At 43.7% G+C, this 5,489-nt stretch overlaps 1 protein-coding gene and 1 long non-coding RNA gene across 3 annotated transcripts in view; one reads left to right on the top strand and one right to left on the bottom strand.

The window, feature by feature from the left end:
- Nucleotides 1-1,201: 1,201 nt before the first annotated feature.
- Nucleotides 1,202-4,817, top strand: LOC137011735 (uncharacterized). The gene is made up of 3 exons (XR_010893520.1): nt 1,202-1,629; nt 1,905-2,034; nt 3,748-4,817. It is a non-coding gene; the product is annotated as an uncharacterized lncRNA (long non-coding RNA).
- Nucleotides 4,818-4,960: 143 nt separating this feature from the next.
- Nucleotides 4,961-5,489, bottom strand: part of kdm6al (lysine (K)-specific demethylase 6A, like) — a 33,314-nt gene continuing 32,785 nt past the window's right edge. For both annotated transcript variants that reach the window (XM_067374832.1, XM_067374833.1), the window contains one exon: nt 4,961-5,489. This exon is cut by the window's right edge and continues 485 nt beyond it. The gene's annotated coding sequence lies outside the window, so the exon portion shown is untranslated.

Here is a 5,489-nt window from a genome sequence, read left to right as displayed (position 1 = left end):
TGGACGCGCATATGTCGCCTAAAATATTGTAATGTCCAGTGCACTTACAATCTACTATTGAGACCTGGAGACTTTCTGTCAGAAAGAAACGGTTCGCTGTAAAAATATGGTTTTACAGACGCTTCCCTACTTATCCTCGCAGTTAGGTATGTATGAAAACATTTATTAAATCGGCCACAATTACAGCCTGTCCTCGTCCTGAAGGTCTTTCATTTGGTGTGTTATATATTTTTATATGATTTTAAGTAATTGCGTTTATACTTCCTGTATCAAAAGGAGTCAACTCCATCATTACAGTTTAATCAGGTCCTAGGAACACCTGATCAAAATGATTGCTGCATTATGCATTTTTACTGCGGTGACATTTGCTTATTGTTAGACTACAATAACTGTAAATCAGCTTACAATATTCTGTGGCCTCAATTAATTACTATAAGTTAATGCTAGATATGGCAACACTCATGATGAATGTTTGACTCTTTTGATTCACTGAACATGTTTGAACAGATTCATCCAGTAGAAATCAATCTCAGTGTGAAAAACACCAGACAAGTGTTTAGATATCTGCTTACACTGGCTGAAGAATCATAGGACACAAGCTCAGTGAAAATCATTCAGATACAAGCAATTCAAATGATTATATTTACCACTAACCAATAATAAAAGCTTTTGATCATACTAGACATTCATTAGCCCATACTATGCATTTGAGTGCATCTTCATAAATATATTTTGCAAAAACATACACAGACGCTGTCGCCCACACAGAGAATCATGGGTTTACAGGAGCAGTCGAAGAAAATCATTTAGAGACTCTAATGAAGCATCCATTAGTATGAAATCATAGGAGACACTTTGTAGGCGCTACGCCAGAATCATTCAGGAAAACCATCATGAACTAGTTTAACTAGAACTGCAGTCTACAGCAGCCGCTTATCCTGACCTTAAACGTATAAACTGTAGATGTATAAACTGTTAAAAGATGTTTAAGCATTAAATTGTGAGTGACTGTAGCTGAAGGCTGTCAGTCAGAATATATTACACCACCTCAAGCGTCCTATTGCTGTTATTACACAGTTTCTACATAATAAAAAATGTTGCTGAAAACCTGATTTAGTGGATCAGATTGACAGACAGGCCTCTGTGTGTGTGTGTGTGTTATTGAGTGGGATTGCGTTGGAAAGACTGGATGTTCTAGAACTCAATGTCTCATTCTAATGAATTGGCATGTTTTGTACTGCAATTATTACTAATCTGCCTAATTTATTTGAATACTATTATAATTCTCATCTCATTTATATACGAGGAGTTTCTCCAGCACAGCTACAGCAAATGACATTCCTTTGTGTCTCAATGAATGGCATCTCTGACCTTCCCATTGAGAAAAATGCCACAGTAAGCTCCGCCCCGCTGACACGATAGGTCAGAATCGAGTGGTGCCGCCCACCCGAGCTCCCACCTCTCTTTAAAGGGGCCAGACCGGCAACATGTGACTCGATTACAGCGTGGGAGTAAAAAGGGGAGAGAAGAACGGATCAGGACAGGAATAAGGGGAAGCTGGAGGACAGGAATGAAGGAAAAGTTGGAGATATAAAAGGGGCAGGCGGGAGGTTTCCGCTGGACTGGAATGTGAGTACTACATTTTGCAATGTCATCATGGTTTATGGTGCCAGACAAGTACAATGTGACTTGTGACACATTTTTGTGATGGAAAAATGGAGGAGTGTGCTAAAGTACGTAATGTGAAGCAAACAAAATGAAAACAGGAGTGTGCTCGTGGACCGATAGCGGTCGGGTCTGACGGCACCTGCCTCACCGGCAGCCCTTTGAAGCAGATTACTCATTAAACTCAAGATGGATGCCGACAAAGACTAACCTTAACCTGCTTCTTCATGCTTTCACAGGGTGAGAGGGTGAAATTCCAGCACCGCTTCCCTGAAAGACACCAGCACTTCACACCGGACTCGCTGGGAATGAGGAGAAAAACACTTGAGGAGCAACTGAGTGAGTGGAAAACAGGAGGTTTTCAAACAGGTATCTCGTGTCACGTTACGATTGTGCAATTGTTTGCGGACTCAAGATAGCCAGCGAGGAACAGGTTTAGGGTCAGACGAGAGAGAGAGAATGGGTAGAAGAGAAAGGAGAGAAAAGCGAGGAACAGAAAAAAGCAAGGGAAGAGGCCGTCCTCACGGATGAGAAAAAGCATCCGACACCCTCCGAAACACACGTGCCGCTGCGTTTGTGAAATATCAGCTTCCACCTGACGGACGGAAGCATCTCGCCTCGTCTGCTGCAGGACGTGATCGTGCGTTCGCCATCGCGCCGGAAAGATCCAGGTGAACTCGTGTAGCAATCTCATGAAGCTCATGGAACATGAACTGGACACGCTAAACTCAAAATCTGGTGTAATAATCTTTCATGCAGTTTAAGGTACATATAAAATTTGGGCCCTTTTCAGGCAAACTATGAAAACTTCAAAAGGAATGGCAACCAGTAACAGCAGCTGATGCAAACATCTTCCTCATATGTTCATGCACACGTTCATCATCGGCTTCTTCTCAGTTTGCAGCCGGTATCTGCCAGCAGTGACACCGGCTGCAGCGTCGCCATTGTGTTTTGTCCTTGTTCTCTGTGTAATGGCGGGTGACGGCCGAAGCACGCCAGCAGCGGCAGAGAAGGAAAGTGAGAGAGAGGCAGCATGTAGGTGAAGGGTGACGCATGCTTTTATGAATGGGCTGCAGGGACGAGCGCTCTGATTGGCCAGTTCCACTCCTCTCTGTCTATAGTGAAATATGACACCACGGCTCAACATGCCATCTTAAAATGTGACACACGCCATTACCACTGCAGCCTTTATCAGCAGTTAGTGAAGATCTGTCAGAGTAAAACAGAGTTGTAAGATAAGAAATGTGCACAACTACTGAGCTGAAACCGTCTCGATCCCTGAAAACATCGGAAACTCCAGTTAGCCAACAAGAGCAGCTGTCACACACTGACAGAGAGACACGAAAGGAGCTCAAACCCTCTACTTTAAACTGAAACGCTTCCTGTCTGTCCTCAGGTCACACGCAGGTCATTAGGGAGGAGATGGGAGAGGGACAGTGAGGGACGTCCTCCATCTAACCTCACAAGAGTGTGCGATTGTGTGACAAAGCATTTGCTGACGGACGGCACAAATGACAGCAGCGTCACGCTCACTGGCGTCCAGCCCTCGTCCTGCCAAATCATGGAAACTTGGTGTGTCATGTGACATCATGGAAACAGGAGATGCTGCGAGTGGAAATAGAGCCGTCACACGTCAGTCATGTGACCAAACGAGAAGGACGGCATGGATGAGGTCAAGATGACAAGCTTCCGTCATCACTGATAATTCAACAGTTAGGAAATAATAAAGGTCATTTGTTCATAGGTGTGCGTCAGGGTTCCAGAGCCGCGCGTGACGTACTCCACGCTGACCCGACCGCATGAGTCAGCGCTCCTAATCGGGAACGCTCCCGTCCTGTTTAACTTTCCATGGTCAGTCCCCGAGGCCGCGGCGTCTGTTTGAACTCATTTTCCAGGCCACATCTCACTTCCAGGCTATTATACAACCAGCTGAGATTAATGCACCTGTTTTGGCAGCATTCTCTGCACAGGCAGATCTCATGAACTCCACTCGTCTCCTTTCATTGACCGATGACATTAGCATCAGTGTTGTCCATTCAATCACATCAATCTCGTTAACCAAGTTATCTACCTTCTGTCTAGGCTGCGGGACCGAAGCGAGGCAGCAGAGGCGACACCATTGAGGCGTCCATCCTTTGCTCAGTAGTCAGTGTAGGTCCTGTCGGCCCGTCAGCAGCTACATCTGGCTACTGGGTCTCGGACGGCCGCCTGTCTGTCTGATGTGATGGAGCGGCACGTTACAACATTACAACTAAATCCAGATGGTGGAGGAAAACAAACAGGAGCATGGGACAGGCCTGATGCGACTCTGAACCTGGCATACAGTGTAGAGATCTGTGTTTGTCAAATTACAGCTACATTGTCTGCTGGGTTTCAGAGTCACTTCTTACCGACGGAGGCGTTTGGTCATGAAGAACGTTTAGAGATGTGTAACAGTGTCAGTCTGTAAATGATTCAATAAAGTTTGGACATGGTCAGTCTGTCTGAGGAGATATTTGTCAATGTGAAACGAGAATATTTGACATCATTCAGTGTCCATCAGCAATGTGTCATTTGAGAGCCGAACAGAAGAAACTCTTTCAACTCGCGTGCGCTACTGTGATACCAGTGTCACACACACACACACACACACACACACACACACGAGCGTCAGGCCTCCAGCGGAGCAGATGCAGGCGGGACGATGAAGCTCTCCTGCTGCTGACTGCAGTTAAATTAACGGAAAGCTGAAACTCTGAACAGCAGATTGTGAAAACTACAAACAAGAGGGAAACGAAGGGATTCTTACGCAATAGAGGCCATTACTGACGCAGCGAAAGCTTCACGCACGAGATGCGCTCATGAACACACGTCAGAGACGTCAGTGGCTCCTGCAGCGACTTCTCAGCCGACAGGTGAATTTGGGCAGACGAGGAGCATGCATTAAGAGCGTCATTTAACAAGCAGACATGCTGGACGTCAGCGGTTTGACGTAAACATCGAGTCCATTTGTAAATATTTGTCAGTGGAAGACATGACACGAGAGGCTGATGAACTTTAACCTTTCTGGAGGTTTCAAAGCCTGTTCAATAGTAACCGACCTCATGAGTGTAAACAAACGTTACTCAAGTTTGGCTGAATTACCGAACACGTCACTGCTAACCCTTCTGCAGGTCGTGCCCAAAAACAAAAAAATTTAATGGCTACGGGGGAATGTACGTTTTAAGAGTCGCCATGTTCAATAAAAAGAGATGCGACGCTTTCATAAACAAGGACTTTCACGTATCTTCACATACTCAACACAAGTGCATGAAAATGTTGACAACTTGTTTAATAACTCATAAAACATTCTTCAAACAATAAAACAATTTTATAGTTTCTGTACAATGCTTACTAAGCAGTTTAATTCTATATAGAAAATGCAGGAGTAGTTTAAATGACCAAACTCCTTCAAATTTAATGGCAGGTACTCTGGGAAAAATAACAGCATTCCATCCACAAATATCTTCAAGCAATAAATATGTATTTATAAATAGTGTAAATGTACATCAGGATTAGAAACAAACGAGGAAGGAAAAAACACAGACAGTTTAAACTTTATTCCTTACTCTATGTGCAACCCATTTTTCTTTGTGACTTGGCTGTTATGTTTTTTCCACAATTTTTTCCATTTTCTTACCTAAGAAACAAAATATCGAACATGGTGTCAAAATAACAAGACAGGTAAAACATAAAAGCAGTAAAAAATTATATATATCACCTAATTCTTCACATTACAAATATTTTTTTGTAGATTTTGCCATCCAAAGTCGTCGTAAAATCGCTATCTACCATACAAAAAGCTA

Source organism: Chanodichthys erythropterus, chromosome 21 (assembly GCF_024489055.1).
Source record: "Chanodichthys erythropterus isolate Z2021 chromosome 21, ASM2448905v1, whole genome shotgun sequence".
Lineage (NCBI taxonomy): Eukaryota > Metazoa > Chordata > Actinopteri > Cypriniformes > Xenocyprididae > Chanodichthys > Chanodichthys erythropterus.
Note: the sequence above shows the minus strand (reverse complement) of the source record. Positions and strands in the feature narration are given on the sequence as shown.